General features: G+C 41.5%; 1 protein-coding gene across 3 annotated transcripts in view; it reads right to left on the bottom strand.

Annotated features, from left to right (window-relative positions):
- Window positions 1-19,354, bottom strand: part of Wwp1 (WW domain containing E3 ubiquitin protein ligase 1) — a 91,577-nt gene extending 72,223 nt beyond the window's left edge. For 2 of the 3 annotated variants that reach the window (XM_087547884.1, XM_087547885.1), the window contains exon 1: window positions 19,200-19,354. The gene's annotated coding sequence lies outside the window, so the exon portion shown is untranslated. 3 annotated transcript variants of the gene reach the window in all.
- Window positions 19,355-23,674: the final 4,320 nt, after the last annotated feature.

Consider the following 23,674-nt stretch of genomic DNA (forward strand, 5'->3'; position numbering starts at 1 on the left):
AGAGCCAGCTTGGTGGTCAAGTGACTAGGACTTCATTTCCAGTGCTGCCACTTAAGGGCTGTGTGCTAAGCTCTATTTTCCACGGCTGACCGCCCGTATCAGCAGAATAAAGAGAGCAGAGCCATCCCCTCCATGCTATAAGGAGCAGTACATAAAACACAGGATACTGGACTTAGCTCTTTGATTCCATGGTGCAAAGTACCCACTATCAAAAGCTAGTTGCTATTCTAATTTTGAAAAGTTACAAGTATGATGTTCAAAGAAAACCTGTCAATATCCCTGTATCAGAAACAGCTAGGTTTAGATTGATGGGGAAGAAATATTTGGAATCAGTTTTTCAGAGGTAATAAACACAGATGGTAACAGGCTGGCTAGTGGAGTAGAAATTCTGGAACAATTATTGAGAGGACTAAGAAAGGGTGCTAATCAACTATCACTGAGCAATACTAAAACTGTTTTTCATAACCTACAGGGACAACATTCTGCATGTTAGTATGACTATTCCTAGACATACTTGGTATGCAGCAGATAAGAACAGTGAAAGACTGTAGGGTCAATTCTGATGCAAGAACTCAGAGATGCAAGGCAAGGGAAACAGAAGTTTAATGTCACCAAACTCTTTAACAAAGTAGATATTCAGCCAAGTGAGATTAGGTTAAAACCTACATGTAGAAGAGACAGAGAGTACATCTAAGCCGATTTTGTCCAGTTCAACCCTTCGAAATTTCCACAGGGTTGTTATTCAGCTGCAGAGAGTAAAAGAGAATCCTATATATAAGCAATATACTATATTTCTATCACTCTGAAATTATAGACCTATCAAACCCTCATGTAGAAGGTTTGGAGGAAGAAAGCTGGGCATGGTGGTGCATGCCTTTAATCCAGTATTGAGGAAGGAGAGGCAGGAGGATCTCTGTCAGTTCAACATTAACCTAGGCAACTTCAAGAGTTCCAGGACAGCCACAGCTACATAGTGACACCCTTTCTCATAAAAATAAATAAGTAAATAAATAAATGAATAAATTTGAAAAAATAGAATAGAGAGTGGGTGGGGAAAGTGTGTTTGCTGTTGTTTCTGAGAATGAATCTCACTTGGTAGCCTGACTGGCTACCTAATCCTGAGCACTAGAATTAGACCTTTCATTGCCAGCGCTGGGAGAGCTATCTAATTGTTTGATATCAAGATGCTCTGATAAAGTCAAAGCAATAAAACAAAATAACAAACAGCACTCCCCTCCCCCTCAAAACATCCCATCGGATTAGAATGACCTGAATTGTCTGTACACTTAGCATATACTCAGCACACAGTACTCAGCTTTAGAAGGCCAGTGAAATCCTGTCACAGCTCCATAGGCCTGGATCAGTGAATAGGCATTCACATTGATGGTTTAATCTGTAAGAATGGCAGGTATAAAAAATAACAGAAGGTGACGTCCAGATTCAACAACAGGGAATCTAGTTTTGGGAACAACATTAAGAGAAAGGAAGTAACTCAGTAATAAGATAGGGAAGACACATCCAGTGCTAGAGAAGCTTGGCCCAAAGGCAGGGAACGAGAAAGTTACAAATCCTGAATCATTACAAAATTTCAAACTCAGAGAATATAAAAATGATAAATGTGAATAAACCTATCAGCCTCCCTACTGAATCTAATAGAAGAGAAAGGAGGAAAGAGTCTAGAAGGGACTCATTGGCAAGGGGGAAATTCCCTAAACAGAACTCCAATAGCTCACGCTCCGAGATCAAGTTAGCAACTCTAAAGCAACAAAAATTATTTTATAAAAAGATAAACTATATCCAAGAGCACATCAAAACCATTGTTCACCACGGTCAAGTAGACTTTGTCCCAGGGATGCAAGGTTGGGTCAATGTACAAAAATCCATTAACATAATCCACTATCTGAACAAACTCAAAGAAAAAAAATCACATGATCATCTCATTAGATGCTGAAAAAGCATTTGACAAAAAATACAACACCCTTCACATGTTAAAAGTATTGGAGAGATGAGGAATCCAAGGACCATATATAAACACAGTATATAGCAAATCAACAGCCAATATCAAATTAAATGGAGAGATACTTGAAGCAATCCCACTAAAATCAGGGACAAGACAAGGAGGCCCATTCTCCCCATATCTATTCAATATAGTACTTGAAGTCCTAGCCAGACCAATCAGATAACAAAAGGAGGTCAAAGGTACACAAGCTGGAAAGGAAGATGATACGACAGTATATGTAAGCAACTCCAAAAATTCTACCAGAGAACTTCTACAGCTGATTAATAACTTCAGCAAAGTGGCCAGATATAAAATTAACTCAAATAAATCAATACCCTTCCTTTATGTAAATGATAAACAGGCTGAGAAAGAAATTAGGGAAGCAACTCCCTTCACAACAGCCACAAATAATATAAAATACCTTGGTGTCACTCTAACCAAGCAAGAAAAAGATCTGTATGACAAGAACTTCAAGTCTCTCAAGAAAGAAATCAAAGACCTCAGAAAATTGAAAATTCATGCTCATGGATTGGTAGAATTAACATGGTAAAAATGGCCATCGTACCAAAAGCGATCTACAGATTAAACGCAATCCCCATCAAAATCCCAACATAATTCTTCAAAGACATGGAAAGAGCAATTCTCAAATTCATCTGGAAAAACAAAAAACCCAGAATATTGAAAACAATTCTTAACAATAAAAGAACTTCTGAGGGAATCACCATCCCTGACCTCAACTCCACTACAGAGCAATAGTGATTAAAAACTTAATGGTATTGGTACAGAGACAGACTGGTTAATCAATGGAATAGAATTGAAGACCCAGAAATAAAACCACACACTTATAGACACTTGATCTTTGACAAAGAAGCCAAAAATATACAATGGAAAAAAAGAAAGCATCTTCAATAAATGGTGCTGGTCTAACTGGCAGTCTGTATGTAGAAAAATGAAAATAGATACACCCTGCACAACGCTCAAGTCCAAGTGGATCAAGGACCTTAATATAAAACCAGTTATACTGGATCTAATAGAAGAGAAAGGAGGAAAGAGCCTAGAAGGAACTCATTGGCAAGGGGGAAATTTCCTAAACAGAACTCTAAGAGCTCACGCTCTAAGATCAAGAATTGATAAATGGGACCTCATGATGCTGGAAAGCTTCTGTAAGGCAAAGAACATAGTCAAAAGGACAAATCAGCCACCTACATATTGGAAAAAAATCTTTACTAACCCCACATCCAACAAAGGGCTAATATCCAAAATATATAAAGAACTCAAGAGGCTAACCACCAAAAACCAAACAACCCAATCAAAAAATGGGATATAGAACTAAACAGAAAATTCACAACAGAGGAATCTCAAATGGCTGAGTAGCACTTAAAGACCGTTCAAAGTCCTTAGTGATCAGGGAAATGCAAATCAAAACGACCCTGAGACTCCACCTTATACCAACCAAAATGGCTAAGATCAAAATCCCAGGTGACAGCACAGGTTGACAAGAATGTGGAGAAAGAGGTACACTCTTCCTTCCATGGCTGGGAGGATTGCAAACTGGTAGAACCACTCTGGAAATCAATCTGGACGCTCCTCAGAAAATTGGAAATAATCTTCCTGAACACCCAGCTATACCACTCTTGGGAATATACCCCAAAGATGCCCCACCATGCCACTGAGGCATGCGTTCCACTATATTTATAGTGGCCTTATTTGTGATAGGCAAATACTGGAAACAACCCAGATGTCCCATGACAGAAGAATGGATACAGAAAATGTAGTTCATTTACCTATAGAATACTGCTCAGCAATTAAGAACAAGGACAGCCTGAGTTTTGCTGGCAAATGTATGAAACTAGAAAAAAATCATCCTGAGTGAGGTAACTAAGACCCAAAAGGACATGCATTATATGTACTCACTATTAAGTGGATATCAGCCAAAAAAGGTACAGAATACCAAGGTACAATCCACAGAACTCAAGAAGTTAACAAGCTGAAGGGCCCAAGTGAGAAGAAGAGGAAACCAATCACAGGGGACAGAGGGAGGGAAGAATCTGAGTGGGAAAGGGGACAGAGGGGAGGAGGGAGAACATGATCAGGTATGGGGGGGGGTGCACAGGACTGAAACCCTGAGGGCCAGCAGAGAGAATGGAAACAGGCAACCTTGGGAGGGAGGAGGTGGGGGGGGGGGCCCTTGAAAATGTACCAGAAACCTAGGAGGTGAGAGACTCTTAGGACTAAAAGGGTGGGACCTTAGATGAAATGCCCTACAGTGGGGAAAGGGAACTTGTAGAGTCCACCTCCAATAGAAAGACAGGGCATCAAGTGGAGAGATGTGGTTGCCATCCCACAATCAAAAACTGTGAGCCAGAATTGTTCCTGTCTAAATGAACTGTAGGGACAAAAGTGGAGAAGAGACTGAGGGAAAGAGGTCCAGTGACAGGACCAAACCGGGAGTCCCCAAGGCCTGACACTACTACTGATGCTATGCTGTGCTCACAAACAGGTGCCTAGTATGACTGCCCTCCAGAGAGAGTCAGACGCAGATACTTACACCCAATCAATGGACAGAAGCTGGGGACCTTTGTGGTTGAATTAGGAAAAGGCTGGAAGAAACTGAGGAGGCTGCCAACGCCACAGGAAGACCAGCAGTCTCGACTAACCTGGACCCCAGAGATCTCTCAGACACTGATCACCAACCAGGCAGCATACACCAGCTGAGATGAGGCCCCCAACACACATACAGCAGAGGACTGCTGGGTTTGGGTTCAGTCAGAGAAGATGCACCTAACCCTCAAGAGACTTGAGGCCCCAGGGAAGTCTGGTGGGGTGAGGGTGGGGGACATCCAATTGGAGTGGGGGAGGGGGGTCAGGAGCTGGGGGGCAGGAAATATGGGATGCTATTTTGTATTCCTGCACAAAACATCATGACCAAGAAGGAAGTTGGGGAGGAAAGGATTTATTCACTTCCACATTGCTGTTCATCACCAAAGGAAGTCAGGACAGGAACTCAAACAGAGCAGGAACTTGGAGGCAGGAGCTGATGCAGAGGCCATGGAGAGGTGCTGCTTACTGACTTGCTCAGCTTACTTTCTTATAGCACCCAGGACCACCAGCTCAGGCACGGTACTACCCACAATGCCTCCCGCCTTGATCACTAGTTGAGAAAATGCCTTACTTTTAGACCTCATGGAGGCATTTCCTCAAGGGAGGCTCCTTCCTCTGTGATAACTCCAGCTTGTGTCAAGTTGACACACAAAGCAATCAGCACAGATGAGGAACAGTCAGAAGGCAGACGAGTAAGGGGAACAGGGGTTGGGGGTGGGGGGCAAGGGATAAATACTGGACTGTAAAAAAAGATTAAAGAATATAAAAAAAGAATGCAGGTGAAGCAGTAGTTCAAAGTTTGAGACTTGCCTTTGCCACAATTTCTGTCAGTTGTAAAGCGCATGGCTATTTCCGGGTTTCAAATGTGACAGTGTAGTGTGATTGCCCATCATAGAACTATGAGACAGTGCTTGGTGGAATGAGTTGGGTGGAAAAGTATTGCTCAAATGAACCACTGCTCCGTGGCATGCAATTCTGTATTTGTATTATTACATCTACCACACTGGTTTTACAAGTTGGAATTTGACATTCTTTTTAAGAATGTAGGCTTCTTCCGTCTGTTTCTATTTACTCACTAGACCCCAGCATGCTGTCTTCCTCACTTGCCTGAATGAGCCTTCAAAACAAATGAGTTCATAGCTCACCTTTTTTTCTAAACACCATAAAGTTAAAGATTTTTTCATCTCCCTCTCAGCTTTATTAAGGTATATTTGGCAAGTAAGAATTATGTGCTTTTGTAATATATACCATGATATTATGATGCATGAAATCTTTGTGAAATAATTAAATCAATTATCAAAAAATATAAACCAGAATATAATTTAAGTTAAAGAAAGAATGTTACTTCTACATAGAAAGATAATTTATAAAAAGATATATTGCTAGGTATTTTAATAGCTTTATAAATCAAAATGACAGGGAGGTAGCACATGGTTAGCACAGGACCGCCCATCTACATTTTAATTGTCCATCTTTGGAAGTTTCTCAGTTGTGTGGAAATTGGGACAGTCAATAGACTTATGGCTCAGTGTAATGAATCCATCTGCACTTAGCTCTTCTTATGATCTCAAACTAACAGAATTCTGCAAAAAAGCAGTTTCCTACTTACCTGACTCAAAACTGTAGAAAGAACCAGATCACTTATACAGAATAAAGCAGGGCACAAAATCACACCACAGGGACTGTGTAAGAGAGGCAGGGGGGAAACACCCAACATCTCTCTTAATTCTCAGAAACATTTTCAATAAACTCTAAGTCATCAGTTTGACTCCTAAAGATCTAAATTCTGCGTCAGCTTCCTAATGTTCAGTCCCATTCCAGGCTTTTGTTCAGTCCCACTCTTTTGTTCCCATTCCAGGCTCTCATTTCCATGGTAATCCCCCTTGTCACTGTAAAGCCTTCACCGCCACACCAGTACCACACCATCTTGTGGCTTGCCAGCCTTCAACACTGTTGCAGAGATGACCCTCATCCTAATCTGATGGGCCCTTTTCTGCACACAACCCAGCAGAAGCTGTCTCCTCCACTGTGCTTGTCAGGGATGCCCCTCTAGGTCTTCTTTGTCTAGGGATATTAGCAGCAGAACCTTTGAGCCTTTACTTGCATGCATTTTACCCTTGGCTACATTTCCAGATGGCTTTTAGGTGGCTTTTGTATTGCAGCATTGCTTTTTTGTCCTTTTACTTTTCTTCAATACCATCATCAGAATGACCATGTGCAGGTCTGCCTCCCTCCCCTAGTTGTCAGCTGAGTTAAAAGAATCACTTGAATCCAGGACTTCAAGTGCAACCTGGGCAAAATGAGATATTACATGAAGGAAAAGAAATAAATTGTCATAATTTTTATAAAGTATACAAATAAATGCAAAAAAATCCTCCTCAAAGAGATCAGTTTAGAAAGCACTATTTTACATTAAAATAAATTTAAAATCCTGATTAAATAGCTGAGACAGGGTACTTAAATAAGAAATGGATGACAGAACACAGATTTTTTTTTTAAGCTTAGAATTACTTCACTGAAAGTATGACTTTTCTCATAAAACAAGGAATATTAGTAAATGAGCCATTACTGCACCAATTTAAGTCATAGCTGTTTCGTTTTATCCTGTTGTCTTCCTCAATCACACTTTAATTTTTTACTCCACAGCCCCATTTACAGAAGTTGCCACAGAAAGGTCTGCAGGAACCCTTGGCTGACACCAAGGCACTGAGTATTTAATGGAAGCTCATGTTTGCAAACTCTGAAGACAATATTCTACAACACCACAAGATGGTGATCTTGCACCATAAAAAGAATGTTTTAAAAAGTCACTCTTTTTTTTTTTTTTTTTAACAACTTCCCCAAAATAAAATAGTTTGCAAGACAGGACATAAAAAGTATGCATGCTCTGTTTACTAGAAAACACTAGTTCAGAAAGGAAAACGTACTAAACTTAGCAGCAATCCTTCCAGCTTTTAGCGCAAAGGAGTATTTTAAAAACTCAGGGCTGGTGGCTATACCTAGGCTGACTTCCTCCCCTGACCAACCCTACCTTATCATCCACATAAAACCGTTCAATTCAGCCTATGTTTTTTACTAGTTAGGCCTAACAATTTCCCCTCTAGTTAATTAAAGAAGAAGTGACTCCTATTTTTCCTTCTTTCTTTTGGTATCATTCTTTTAAGACAGGGTCTCAAGCTGAGGCTGGCCCCAAGCTCAGTCAGCAATCTTCCTCCTATTTCGGCCTCCAGAGTACTGGGGTCATAGGTGTGAACCAGCATACCCAGCTCAAATGCCTTCTTTTTTTTGTTAATCTTAAAAATGCTGATGGTAAGTTTCAGTTATGTCAACAGGAGATTACCCCTGAATGGTGTTCAGCACTGGAAGCTAGGAACTTTGTTTTGTCCTAATGTGTTATTTCTCAATATCTTATAACATGCAATATTGTTTTCAAAATGGTTAAAAACTAACTTTAAAGAAAAAAATTGCACATTTAGCAATTTTTATTCTTGCCTTACTGAGCATTGTAGAAAAATTTCCCACTCAAATTGCTACCTGGTAACAATTTTAAAAATGCTATTCAAGACTAAACACATCAAAACTGTAGTACAAACTCTGAGACTAAATTAGTCTCTTAATACTATTATTCTTGGGTACCTGTGGGGAATACCTATATCCACAGATAACAGTGTCCACTAAATGCAATGGAACAATATCTGTATAAAATTACAGACATCCTACAATACACTCTAGTCACTTGTAGATTTCCTATTAAACACAATGTAAATCCTATGTAAAATACTTGTTATGCAGTATTGCTCTGGAAATATAGGGTGAGGGGGATCACAAATATGTTCAACGCACTAAGAATTTTCTCTGTAATATTCTCAATACAAGGTTGCTTGAACCTGTAAGGGCAGGACCTACAAACACCGAGGGCTGTCTGAATTTGCTGCATCATGAAGCAGCAAAATGCTTGGTCATGAGGACTTGGAGCAGCAAAGAGACTCAGGAACACAAAGCCCTGACTATCCACCGAGCCCACCCCTGCTGACTAGGTTAGTATTCTTCCACTGTGCACCGGGACCCTCAGCTATGAACACCAAAACTAAGTTCCCCCAACTATTTCGTGATTATTTCTAAACGTATTACAAATTCTAATTTACCACAATTTGCACAGCCATGATCACAATTTATCACAAAATTCACAGCCTAATCTGGAATTCCAAAGTGACATTTTTTTAGATTTGGAAAAGCATGTTGGGGGAAGTTAACACAGAGAAGAGTTTTCAATTCAGACATACCTGAGCCCATCCTCAGCTCTCCTATTTGTATATATTTAACCTCAGTTTGCTTTATCTGAAAAATGAGGTTACCAACGTGAAACAAGGGAAAAAGCAAAAGAGTGCTAATACCAACCCTAGGCAAGTGGAAGAAGAAACTCTTGTTGGAGCCAAGAATCCAGGAAATACCTAGGAGGTGGAGGAAGTGAGATCAAGGCTAGCCTGGACTATAGAGCAAAACAAACAAGGAAACACAAACAAAGCAATCTTAAGGTAATTAAAAGCCATCAAATAAGATACATGCAATATTCTTTACTATATATAAATACTCTCCTTAAGAGTTTCAAAACACACAGTAAGATATAACTTCTTACTAAAGAATCTTCACTCTTAGAGAAAATTAGACAATTATATAACCAATTAAAAAGCTAAAAATCTGTTCCAAGAAATAATGTAATCTTTATTAAGCTTAAAATATAGTAAAAATACAGTTCATTATACACAGCGTCAGAAGGACTGAAAGTCCCTCTTACTTACTTGCTTGTCAGAACTTATTTTAGTAGTAAACTCTGAATACTTATCATCATTGCCGATGCACACCTCCCAGTTTCCTGTAGCTCAGGTGCTGCCTCAGACTTTCACTGCAATTTTATATAAAGTGTATGTGGAATGCTTGCTTGGTCGATTGCTTGCATGCTTTGGGGGTTGGGGAGTGTATGGATGATGTGTACCATCTGCATGTACATGTGCACCCTTGGCGAGAGGGTTCTAGTCGTCACCGTCTGCAGCTCCTCTGCCTTATTCTCACTGCTGTTTCGGACGAGGCTGGTAGACACAGCTGCAGTCCTTCTGCCTCTCCACCCCCACCCCACACACCTAATCCTGGGGCCAGAGATGCAGACAGAGGTCTTTTATAGGGGTGCCTGGGATCTCAGTCTACGTCTCATGGTTGCACAGGTAGACTCTCATCTACTGAATGGTCTACCAGCCCATCTTCTGAAACTAAATTTGAAGCAGATCTGAATCAGTGAATGAAAATATAGTACGAACATCCCAGTGCGTGCTAAATGTCAAGCTTAAGTCAGCATACAGTTCTATAAATCGGATGCTATCAGTCTCACTTTTATATGAATAGCTAACACACACAGTTTGATAAAACTCCCTAAGTCAGGTTTACAGAAGCACTGTCATGAGTAACATGAGTACCAGAACTCAAATCACGATTTGTATTTCCCTCTGTAAGATCTGGGCTTTTATTAGATCACCCTTTAAATAAAAATTTAGATTACAAAGAAATTTTAAAATGTAAGGTTACCAAATTTTTCAACCTAGAAAAATAAAATTTTCAAATATAATGTATACCTCGCATTCTCGATAGTCACATCTAAATACTAACATATTTCACACACCACAGGACAAAAAGAAATGGTCTATTGTTGCCTTCTTCGCGGTGAAAACAAACGCAAAAACAATGGGCTCCTCGGAAGAGAGGCCAGGTCGCCCCAGCTTACAAGGCAGCAGGGCTTGTTTGTCGCCATGAGGAGTGCTCACAGTAACCTCTGCTTATGTCCCTCTCCACCATACTTTGGTTTTTCCCAGGAACTGCTCCCAGGGTAAAAGTCTAGAAGATCTGACTGGGGCTGGAGGTTTGGTTCTGCAGTGAGAGCACTGGCTGCTCTTACACAGGTCCCAGGTTCAGTTCCCAGCACCCACGTGGTGGCTCACATCAACTATAACTAGGTTCCAGGGGATCTGTCATTCTTTTCTGGTTTCTGTGGACACCAGGCGGACACCAGGCACACATGGTATACACACTGATGCAAGCAAAACACTCATACACACAAAAAAGGTAAATAAATTTTAAAAATTAAAAAAAAAAAAAAGGTCTACCATGTGTGGTGGTGCAGCACTAGGGAAGCAGAGGCGGGCAGGTCTCTGACTTTGAGGGCAGCCTGGTCTACAGTGAATTCCAAGACAGTCAGAGCTACAAAGTGAGAACCTGACTCCAAAAACAAACAAAATTGTTTTTAAATCTGATTGAATTCTGTTGGTCACAGAACTAAGGAACATTTAAATAACAGAGAAGCATGCAGACATCACCAGAACGTAAAAGGAGTTTAAAGTTTTTTCCATTTTCACTGACTTGAAACTTAAACCCTTTTTCATGATTTTCTTCCCAAGTTAATGTCCTTATGCTAAGCAATGGCTTTTTCCCAAAAGACATACCACGCCCACAGTTAACCTACTTTCTATCCAAAAGCCCAAATTCCAAATGTGACACACTTCAATCAATGTATCTATTTCTGAGTTGCCTTGTCTAAGCTAAGTAAAATGCAGTAAGACTATCTAACAAATCATTATAATATCTAATTTAACTCCTTCAAGATTACATTTAGAAAAAAAGAAGAAATATCTTCACAGGAATTCTTTGGTAGAATGGGGGAATGTTTTCAACAAGGAAGCCAGGGCCATTTTACTTGCCTGCTCAGGGCTCTAAGCCCTGGGTATCTGTCTTAAGTCTTTTAAAAATCTGGAAGGTTCAGATGTTAAGCTCTTTTTATTTTTACTTTTCACGTGGGTAGGAAGGAACATCTTACCTAGAAAAACTCATATTAGGGCGCCAAATTAGAGTCAGTTTCTGACAACGGGTTAAGGTTCTCAAACAACCTTCTCAAGACAATACACCCTGGAAGACAGGAATAACTTAATGCTTAGGAAACATCCCGCACGGCTGTTACGCAGAGACTACACCTTGACCAACTGGTCCATACTGCATTAACCGAATGATTATGCTAACAAATTGTGGCCCCCATGTGTGGAGCCTAATCATTACCAACTGATACATTGCCAGCCTGTTGAGTAGGGATCTTTCCCACAACAATCCTTAATCCTTTCATCACTTATCTGTTCACCTGAGAGGAGAGATCTGATACTTTTGTATACACCCAAACTAACCTCTCACTGTCCTTATAAAATGTCTACTGGCTTGAACTATCAACTTAATACTTAATTACAAAGAATAGCAATCTATGGGCTTATAACATTGAAGCTACTATGATTTTTACTTTTTGAGTATCCTTTCAATTATTCCTAACAAAAACTGAGAAATGAAGACATTCTTTCTGTTTTGCAATTGAAGGAATAGAGGCAACACTGCCAGTAAACAGCACAGGCAGAGATCAGATCTGCCTAGCTCGAGCTCTTAACTCTAGGTCAAGATAGCTTCTGTTTTTAAAGACTGCAGGGAGGGAGCAATCTACTGTGCCCTGCCTCTGTGGCTGATTTGTTGTTAGCCTGTCTTTTTGTCCCCCGGGATATGACAATATATGCATATACATATCACATGCTGGCCTCAAACTGGAAATCCTCCTGCCTTGGCCATGCTTAGTTTAACTTGTCTCCATCTACAGTAAAGAAGAGCTTACAAAAAGAAGGCTCACTTACCTAACTCTCCCCACCCTAACTTAGCACATACAAAGAGCAGTGCATATTGGCAAGTCAGGACGGATTTATGGCCAAAGTATCCTGCTTCAAGTCAGGACTCAACTATTTGCTTCCACCCACCTTAATAATTATAAGTGTACCAAACAGCTCTCCAAAGAACCTGTTTTCCTTAGTTAAACAAAGCTACAATCCCTGCACTTCTGTTAGTGCCGGGACAGTTTTTAACTATCCAAGTAATTAAGGGGCAGGAAGAATGCCAAAAAACACCTTAATGTAATTCCGCCCATCTCGCCTGACTCCAGCCTAAATCGTATTTCTCAGCACACTCAATCACCAAACTCCTCCAATGTACTGTTTAGTGAGAAACATTCAAGTTTATTTGCTGTAGGCTGTAGGGGCTGGATTTTGAGGATAATTGTGTCAATGAAATGCATTACCTCACTAATCTACAAGAATACAAAGTAATAAAAACTAAACCTTCATTTCCTTCATCTGTTAATCATGCCATAACTTAGTAGCTAATTTGAACAATGCAGAAAGATACTAGGAAACTGAGACAAAGTGCCTGGAAGATTAAAATAATGAGAAAAATCCAGCCAGCAACTGATCACTTGTGTGGCGAAGAAAGGTATCTACTCCTTCAGAGAAGACTCCAGAAACTCTAGGATCCTACAGAGTATTTTCTCCACTATAAAGGCCTCCCTCAAAGGTTCATACCAAACTTTCTTAAAATATTAAAAAAAATTTGTGAGGTACACATGGTTCAAGAATGGTCAGGCCACTTTGCTCCTTTGTGATTACAAGGGGTGAAGGGATAGGTCTCTGCTTACCATAGATCACTGTCTATATGGGGTAATGTCTAACCAACAAATGAAGCTGGTTATCCAAACTGAATCAATCTGGAATCATGGGGCATGTTCTTTCTTAAACCCCACTATCCTCGAAAACAAGTGGTCAGCCCTCCGTGCTACCCTAGCATGTCAGATGTAACTGCAGAGCACCCCACTTCTAGGAAGCCCAGCCTATGTATGCTTCACAAATGTTCACACAGACTGTGCTACATTCCGACCTCTATTAGTTACTTTCACAGGACACAATACCTGAAAAAAGCAATGTAGGAAGACAACTGTCAGTTTGGGGCACTCCTTCAGAGCAGAGGTCACAACAGCAGGAGCATGAACCAGCTGGTCACATCACACCCAAAGTCAGGAGGCAGAGAGCCCAGCTAGTTTTTTCCTTTTCAGTCAGTCCCAACTCCCCCAACTCCAGACTCTGAAATGTGCTGCACATACTCAATGTCCACTCTCTACAGTTAAACCTTTCTAGAACATGGTCAGACACAGCCAAAGGTGTGATTCTAGACTCAGACAAGTTAACAAGATTAACTAGCACACAGCTCTTACATTTCTAACCAAGGACAGAACCAACTGTTCATTCTACCTATGCAGTCAGCCACAGGCACTGTCATTTGCACTTTAGACTCAACTTTCTCTCTGGCAGGCCCAGCTCAAAGTTTAGATTGTGGAAGGGGGGAAGCAGTCCTTAGAAGCTTCAGCTTCCATTGTTCTAGAAGATGTGTCTTTACAGAACTGATGTTGTTCTTATGTAAACCCTGCCATCATCCATTACAAAGTAACCCCAAATGGATCCAAGCGCTCCCTGTCCCATTCATTGTAGACCAACCTATGATTTCACCAGAACAAGACAGAACTGATTTCCTGCCAGCCCCAGGAACATGCCATTCTTAAGAAGGCCTGGTTCCTTCAGCATTTGTACTCCTCATAGTTCTACTCTACAATGTAAAGCTCACACCATGTTGCAAAGGCCACATGGAGATAAAGGACTATGAAGAGAGGGGAGGAGTGTACACAGCCCCAGCTGAAATGCCAGTTGATGTAGTCACTGTAGCTATGATGTACAAAGCCAGAAAGAGCCCCAAGGAAGGGCAACCTGAAGGAAAATAAGGCAGTTGCTTTCAGTCACTTGGAGTTAGGGTTGTTTGTTACAGAGCAACAGAAATCTGAAACGATCTGACTGGGTTCCCTGTGCTTCTGCATGACTTGCCCAAATACCCCAGGAAAAGAAGTGTCATTAATGTTACTTTCCCAACATCAGCAGATAAAGTCTGGGTATATCTTGATGTCAGTGACTCTATTGAGCTCTAAGCTCTAGAGGATAGGTTTCTGTATTTCGTCTGAAAACTCGGCCCCAGCAGCTAGCACAATGCCTGACATACAGTAACACACAGTGTATGCCACACTTAAGAAAGGTCAAGGCTAAATCCATACACGCTGTTCTTAATGTAACTTAGAAATTGTCTGACATATTGCTTTAAAAACCCATACACCAAGAATGTTTAAATATGAATTCCAAGTGAACTTAGAGCCTTTAAACATGGAAGGGATAATATCTAAAGTTGAGTACACAATGGTAAAAATCATGAAATATCAAAATATCACTCTGGAATAAGATTCTGACTTATATGACACCCCCACAAAATAAAACAAAAACTGAAACTTTTCTAAGACTATGCTTTCATATACAAGATAATCAAACAATCTTCAAGACCAGAAATAAAAATCAACAAATTTTCCAAAGTAAATTGACGTCAACATTTTACCAATGTTTCTTCCAGGGAGGATAGCCATCTTTGTGTAGTTGCTTCATCCTTGACTAGAGATTAACTATTTGGTGGTAAAACATTTATAAATTTCCAAATTACCAGCCAACAGCCACATCAAATGAAGTTACCATGACAACAAAGACGGCAACAAACATTTCTAAAAGGTAGTCCTCAGACATCTTATAACTTCAAAGTTCCACCGTAGGCACATGATCAGAAATTTGATAGAAAAATTAATGAATTAAGAACAAAAATGTTTTAATTAGTTTAGGCTTTAGTTCTAATTCTAATTTGGACTGTTAGCTAGTTTAAATTTATTAAGGTGTCAGTGAACCACTAGATTAGAACAGGATGGTTTTCTCTCTACCCACCTAATTCTCAAATGCCACAGGATAGGGTGCAGAAGCTATCATGAAAAGAGTGAAAAGCATCACGGCTATTCTTCTCAATGCCAGCGAACTGAGGACAATCCATGTGTGTCCCTGCCAGGCATTCTTCCACTTGGGTTGGTGACCAGCTCCTTGGACACCATTTATAATGGGAAGTTTTCTGGGTTTTCCACTGCTCATTATAATTACATCATACTTTTATAGGAAAAGCAAAACAATTCTGCCAGGTAGACTGACACAGGCCTTTGGGCCCACTTCCTCAGAGGCAACACAGATCTCTGTAAGCTCAAGGTCCACACAGGGAGGTCTAGGCCAGCTAGGGTTGAGAGTGAGACCCTTTCTTAAAAAAAAAAAAAAGGAAAATGATTCCAGGCTTTTCAATAAGTTTCTATAATTTGAAAAGAAACCAACTAATAACAAGGAGACATCCCTTCCCCCGCATGGGTGCACAAAAGTTGTCCCTTTACTATAACCAAACTAGCCCTTAACTACCCTCATGAGAATTAGCTATTTAATTCTTTCTAGAAAAATGACTGAAAATGAATGCTTATTTGACTCCTCCTGTCACACGCCACCTCCTGAACGAAGGACTGGAACATTCCTAAGGCAGAGAGGAACAGAAAAGACTAAAGTGCCCTCCAGGTTTCTTCTTCTACTGTACAGCCTCTGTAATCTTTTCCCAGATCCCCAATCAGGAGTCACACAGACAGCAATAATTAACATGTCTGACCTGATACTGCTATCTGTTCTCTGCCTACCCATAGCATCCCCCAGCTTCACCACTCTTCAAACACACAAAAGGAAAGAAAGATGAGTGCAGATGTTCCAGTGAAGACCTATGTGCCAAGAGCCACAAAACCTTAACTGGGAGGAATCTCTCGGAACCACTAATTCTTTACTTAAAAGACACCAAACTAGAGCCGATCAGCAGCAAATCAGTTATGCTCTTCTCTTCACAGAAAAAAGAAAACCACCACTGTTCACAAACTCCAGGCTCTATCTGACCACTTGCAAGGAGCCTTGGGACACATGAACTAAACTCTCAGGCAAGTTTGTTCCATGATACAACAACAAATTAAAGACAATATAATAGAATAATATTACCTGTGGGGTGTGAGCCACAATACAGTGGATTACTGTCTCCAGCTACTTACACAGTATACCTACAGTCAGGGTTATTAACTTTCCAGTAATTCTGAAAGCTGCCCCCAGCACGATAGACAGCCCATGGGTTTCAGGCAGGAGCTTCAGGTAATTCATGGACTCCCCTAAAATCACATCCACAAAGCATGGGTGCACGTGACCTGTTAGTTTCAACAAGGGTTAGTAGTCACCCAAGTCTATGAGCATTATACAGGCCTGCTAAGGATAATGCTTTTACACTACCATTACTTTCCCTATGGACATGGATCCGAATCATTATTTTAACTTTTTAAAAAACAATTATTTCAGCTGGGCATAGTGGTGTATACCTTAAACCCAGCACTCAGAAGGCAGAGGCAGGTGGATCTTGGTAAGTTCAAGGCCAGCCTGGTCTACAGAATGAGTTCCAAGACAGCCAGAGCATTAATTCGTGGAGGGAACAGGGTGTGCTTGTGTCTACTTTGAAGAGTAGACTACTTTCCTACCAAGGGGCGGGGGTGTTTATGATCAAACTTCGGTCACCAGGCTTGGCAGCAAGCACCTTTACCCATCTTGCCAATTATCTGAACTTTAAACCTGCTTACCAAATTCTATCCTACTTTCCTGTCCTTTCCACTTGTTCAGACCCTTGCTGTCTATAATGACAGAAATCCTGAGGTAACTTATGAATTTCCATTTTCTTCTGACCTCAATTCATACTACACAATGCTACTAGATTAATTTTTCTAAACAAAGGTGTAAAACTGTTCCTTAAACTCAAAAATCATCTGTGCGCCTGACACTGCCTAGTAACCTGAAATTTATCTAAATTTAACAATAACTCTTGTGCCAACAGTAGTGACACATTCTTTAATTCCAGGGTTGGGAAGGCAAAGAGAGATAGACCTCTGAGTTCCAGGCTAGCCTGGTCCACACAGCAAGCAAGTTGGAGGCCAGTCACACCTATATAGCAAGATCTGTTTCAAAGCAAAACAAAGGAAAGAAAAACAAAAAAGAAGAATAACTTTGTTACTGGTCTTGGTTTTTACTTCAAGTTTTCTTCTCCTATATCCTAAGAACAAACCCTGCAGACTCTGTCCAAACCCTCTTAGATCCTTCTACTAGAACGATCTTTCCCTGCTGACTTCTCACCATCCTTCAGGTCATAGTTTATCGTCCTTCAATCCAGCTTCTTCGAAACAAGAAACTCCTTAACCCATCTGAGAACTACCCTCTCTGAACACAACTTGAGAGAATTCTTATATTTATGAAACATACACACGTACACACAAAGGTATTCTGGACATGGTGCATAGGCCTATGATCTCAGAGGCAGGAAGATGGCAAGTTCAAGGCTAGATTAGGCTACGTAGTGAGATTCTGCCATTTATTCCCCAGAACATGAAAGGAGCATCTGTATATAATCCAACACACAGACCTCCTCCATAATCTGTAGACAGAAGCTGCTAATCATTTGATCTACATATACCCCCAAATACCTCATTCTCTCATGCAGTTGATGCTTAATAACTGTGCAAGGATGTAACAGAAATTTCAGCCAATTTAAGAGATTACCATCTCTTTGAAGGCAAGAGACCTGATCAGCCATGTCCGGGGTTTCAAAAGCACAGTGTCTTAAAAGCAGCTCAACATTTTATGTGAAGAACTGTTTGGAAATGTTAATAATCTATGTCTCAAAGAGCTAAGCCACATTTTTCAAGCATCTCAATTTCAACAGCTCCAACACTTGGCCATTATCTTCGAAATTGAAAGGTTAACTAGTTATTTAAAAATGGTAATTTTCAGTCAGTTTAAGTATATAGTCTTATGGCTCAAGGAAGTCAGATAAATGAAAGAATGTCTTTCTTAAAAGGAGAGTTTTACTAATAGTTGCACACAGACTTGGTGAGACATGTCAAGTGGATTTATACACAAGCAAAAACTCTTGCAGAAACCTACAGACAACTGTGAACTGGGTATTTCAACAAGAAAAAAAAAAATACCAAATGGGAAGTGGGAAGATAACTCTGGCATTATTTTTTCCCCGTTACTTTAAGAGTAGAAATTCAATTTTATGCACACAAAAAGATAAAAATTTAACAGAAAAATACCTGACATTTGTGAATTATTTCATGGTGGGAAAGTAAAATATTTCAAAAGCATAATAGATACACCTTTTTGGCAATAATGAAGAGGAATCGCTTCGAGCAAAGGAACTTCAACTCCAAACCGATGAGTAAAGAAAGGAGAGAGCCACACAATCCTAAACCACAAAATTGATCATTTAAAGACTATAAAGGCGACCGGCAAAGTACCAACCCTAACAATACTAAATTTTAAAAGAAGACTTAAAGGAAAAGGGCCCAAATCACGAGACGAGGATTAGAAGATTTTGCAAGGTCACTTGAACCTACCAGGTCACCAAAGGTGGAGATTGAGACTGTTGGTGAGAGGAGGTGCGGAGTCAGTGAAAAAACGCTAAATGCTAAAAACATGTCAGAAAAGGACAAGCTGAGGCTGGAGTCCGGGCTCGCGCCGGTGGGATCCGGGTGAAAGTCAGGGCAGCAGTTCTGAGGCAGGGAAGCTGGAACGCTAGCAAGCTGCCGGCCAGGAGCCTGAGCACTGCAGTCACCCAGACACTTCGCCGGGCTCCGGTGTCACCGGCACAGGCCGGTGCCAGGGCCAGCTCGGGGCAAGCCCGGCGACCCCACCCCAGCGAACTCCGGCCCGGCCGCCCTCCAGAGCCCCGCTGTGCTTACCCGCGCGAAGCTGCGGCTCCCGGGGCCCGCGGCCACCGCGGCGGCGCCTCCTCAGCCCTCCGCGCCCAAGATCGCCATCTCGCAGCAGGCGTCGGCCGGGCAGCTCAGGCCGCCCGCAGCCACTCCGATCCCGCACGCCAAGCGCGCCGACACCCGGCCCTCCCCCCACCCACCCCGGCCTACACCTCCCTTCCTCGGGAGCGCGCAGCGTACTCGCGACGCCCGTGCCGCGCACAGGCGCGCCTCCCCGCCGGAGCCGCTCTGAGCCTACGGTCCAGACCGGGAATCCAGCTGCTCTCGAGCATGCGCAGCGAGCGCGCGCCCGGCCCGCCTCGGGGCGACTCCACTCCTCCGGGTCTTCGCGACGGTCTGGCGGAGAGGCACGCCAACCAATAGGAGGGAGGGGGCGGGGCCAGGGCCGGAAAGGGGGCGGGGCAGTCGCCGGGAAGCGGGTGGTGACTTCTGAACAGCAGCTACCTGGTCTGTTCAGGCATCTGCAGAGCTTCCTGCATAACCCCAGGGAAGAACCTCCGGGCACGTCTGTGCTTTAGTTCAGCACGTCGCAGCAAAAGTAGGCTGCGAAGGAAAGCTCCTTGACCTCGCTTTAATATTTAGGGTCCACTAGTAGTGGTCACAGGAGACCATTGTGTCGGTAATGAAATTGTCTTGGCACCACAGTGACCAAATAACAAAGCTACTACTGATTGAGCAAGTGCATATATCCTTTTTCCTACAGTTAATGGTCACAGTAATTCTGAAAGGTAGCGTCTCTTGACTCCATGACACAATGAGTCAACTAGTTTAGAAAAGAGCTGTTGGTAGTTTTACGTTACGAGAAAGGTCACACTGCAATGTAATGACCACATTACTCACCATATGGCCCGCTGTTTTACTTCAGAGAAAGAACAAAGTTCTTCCAGCACAAATAGTACAGTTACCTAAACACCTCACCTAGGCACCACAAATTATTTAAACCCACCCCATAGCCGACTAGTTCTCTTGTTAGAAAAGTTCAGAAATCCTGGTTTCTCTTCAAGGATGACCACTCCATTGTTGCCTGTAACACCTTTAACTTCACTGCTCCATAGGTAACAAGTTCTCAGCAAAATCACCATGTAACAACACTTCTGTTCTAAATTGCTTGTTAACCTTAAACCACCTTTCTGATTCACTCTGCTGTTGTTGTAACCTTTGAAAGAGTAGTATACCAAGAAGAGCAAACACTGAGACTCCATGAATATTTGTAGGATTCAGTAAATACCATTTGAATGAACAAATGTACAGTCACTTCCACTCTGGCACGTTAGGTACTAGTCCCTAACTTTACATATAAGTAAGCACATGATGCAAAAAAGAAAGAAAGAAAGAAAGGAAGGAAGAAAGAAAGAAAGAAAGAAAGGAAAAGAAAAGAAACCTCTCGAAACGTACATGACAATTTTGTGTGCCTTCGTTCTTTTCCTCTTGCTGTGGTAAATTACTGGACCAAAACAACTTAAAGGAAATGGAGTTTATGCTGGCTTATATCTGGTGACTGGAGCTTGAAGCAACTGGTCACAATAAACCAGACCTCAGGAAGTAGAGAGAGAGTTATGCTCACGCAATTTTGTTGCATATAGTCCAGGATCCTCTGCCCATGGAACCACCCTGCCCACGATTCAGATTTGCCTTCCCACCTCAGTTACCATAATCCAGATAATCCTTCCCAGGCAATGTCAACAGGCTGTCTCCCAGGTGATTCTAGATTCTGTCAAGTTTCCAGTGGACACCAACCATCGTGTCACTCTAATGCTTAAGGTCATTGACTTCACAGGTTTTATGACAATGAGCCTTTCAAAGCAACTTCATGCTCATGTACTGTTTGTGGTACTAGGAGATTACTGAATGTGCCCACTTGGCTGTGTGTTTAAACCATGTTGCCTCTACATTTCCTGGACCTTTTTCCCTGTAAGATCTCTTTAAATAAATGTACTAGCTGCTTCAAAATGCCCTTCATAGGGGACCGCCTTTCTCCGGTGCTTGTACAGATTTCTCCCGCTGCCTTCTCTGCCTCATTCTCTCACTCCACCAGTGGTTCACATTTCCCCCAAGGCCCTAAAAGAAGTTTCTAGGTTCTTCTATGCCCCCTCCCCCAAGTTGATGTTTAACATCAAATATGTGGTATTGTTGAATATTGCCTTAGTTTCTGGTGACCACTGTTCCTTGTATCTCTCCATCAATCATTGCCCATGCCCTTGTTTACTGTCTCATGTTCAATGTGCCAAAGTAATCACAGAGTGTGAATTAAGTTTAGCCCTTTGGAAATACATTGGCACGTCGCCTCGCAGAGAGAGTGTAGGCTTGGGAGACCCATTGCTGGGATCAAATCACAGCTCTGCCACTGTGGACACATTCTCACTTTCACGATCTTAGAAACTACCTGTGAGGCCTCTTCTTTCGTTTAAAGATCAAGCAGAGCGCTCTGTAAACTGTATCTTAGGATTGCACTGATCCATGAAAAAAAATGTGTTGACATTATACTTTAAAATATTATATTTGATATTTACATTTTCACTTCAATCTTCATAGGAATTAAGCTGGCTTTGTGGACTCTGAAAATATTGTGAGCCAGAAGCATTGCATTCTGTTGCCATGATGTAGTAAAAAATAAGTGATTCGCTACATGTACAGTACTTACAGCCATTTAACTCATAGGGTAGTCAACAGACTACTGCTGCTGTAATATAATACTACCAATTTCCCCACATCGCTGTCTAAGATTACTGTGCCCGGGTGATCATGCTATATTCTGTGTGTGCAAATATGTACTTATCATTGATCTATAATTATCTACTTTCCTACAGAACTATTCACTAGTTCTTTACCTACTATAAATATCAATTAGGTGAAACATTTGCCTTTGCCAGTTTTGTTTCTTTTGCCTTCACTTCAGCCTCTCAGCATACGATTTGTCTGTTTTCTAGTTGCTTAACAATTGACCCTTTCACTAAACAACCTGTTAGCATTCATTTTAGAATAGTTCATGGTATTCTCCAATCTATTTGTCCATAGACTTTTCTCTATCAATAGTAGTCTTCAAAACTGGGTTCACAGATTTGTAGGTATTTCTTTCCTCACAAAGCAGAGCCTAATTTGCTTCCAAGAGGGCCCACAGTTAGCGACTTGGTTGCAACATATGTAACAAAGCTGAATTGTCACTTCTGACATTGGGTCATAAAAAGACATTGTAAATCCATGCCTCCGTCCCCTCAGATCATTAACAGCTGCCAAGTGGCAAGAACATGCTTAAGCTTCCTATGAAGGACCACATTGTAAGAAACTATGGCATCTTGCCTGAGACCAGGAGGGACCGGAGGCCCCCTACCAATTACCACTTGAGCGACGCAAAGCAGTGGATCCTCCAAGACTTCAGAGGATGTCATCTTGACCACAGCCTTACAGAGATATGAAACCAAAACCATTCAGTTAAGTCTTTCACATGCCTGAGCCACAGAACAATGAATTTAATGGAATGGCTTTGTTAGAGTTCAAAGTCACTACATCTTGGGACATAACTTGATATCCAGTTATAGAAAACAAGTTCCCTAATCCAGGTTCTCAATCTGGGACAATTTTGCATGGCAGAGGAATTAAGTGATGTCTTAAAGTTGCTCCCACCCCCATCTTTGTGTGTGTGTGTGTGTGTGTGTGTGTGTGTGTGTGTGTGTGTGTGTGTGTGTGTGTGATGGTCCTTTTATAGGAAAATGGTTTTGGCTACCATCTAGAGGGTGGTGTTAAACATCTTTTAATGCACAAGACGGCTTCCATGCTCCCACAAGAAACAACCAAAATTGCCCAGCACTGTGCTGAGGTAACTGTACCAATCTGTCTACTTTTCCCTGTACCTTAAATGTTTTCTCTTCCCTGTGCGCTGCTGAGTAAGGACAGCCTTGCTTCATTCCATTCCATTACTCCCTTGAGTGTTCTTTGCTAGCCTTTCCTGGTTTTCTCGGGCTCGATGGCTAGTAAAAGCCTGAACTCTAATCGACAGTGCCTCATAAAACAACCTGCTGCTTCCTTCGGGTCACCTTACAAAGAGAAATTAAGATGATGGCAGACTACTTTTATTGTTAGAGAAGACACAAGGGTATCAAGAATGGTAGACTTGAGAGTTGTTAAGAGCCAGGCTTAGTGGTGCATATCTTTAATGCCAGCACTTGGGAGATAGGTGCAGGTGACTTTAAGGATGGCCTGGTCAAGATAATGAGTTCTAGGACAGCCAGTGCTACATCATGAGACAATGAGACCCTGATTTGAATAAATAAATAAATAAATAAATACATACATAAATAAGAATTAGGAATAAACTGAGGCAACTGTATCTTACAAAGCTATCTTATTCCTATTCACTGTATCAGGGTTCTTCAGAGAATCAGAATTAGTGTATTTATGAACATGCATGTGCATGCACGCACACACACACACACACACACACACAC

Source organism: Rattus norvegicus, chromosome 5, assembly GCF_021556685.1.
Source record: "Rattus norvegicus strain SHRSP/BbbUtx chromosome 5, alternate assembly SHRSP_T2T, whole genome shotgun sequence".
NCBI lineage: Eukaryota > Metazoa > Chordata > Mammalia > Rodentia > Muridae > Rattus > Rattus norvegicus.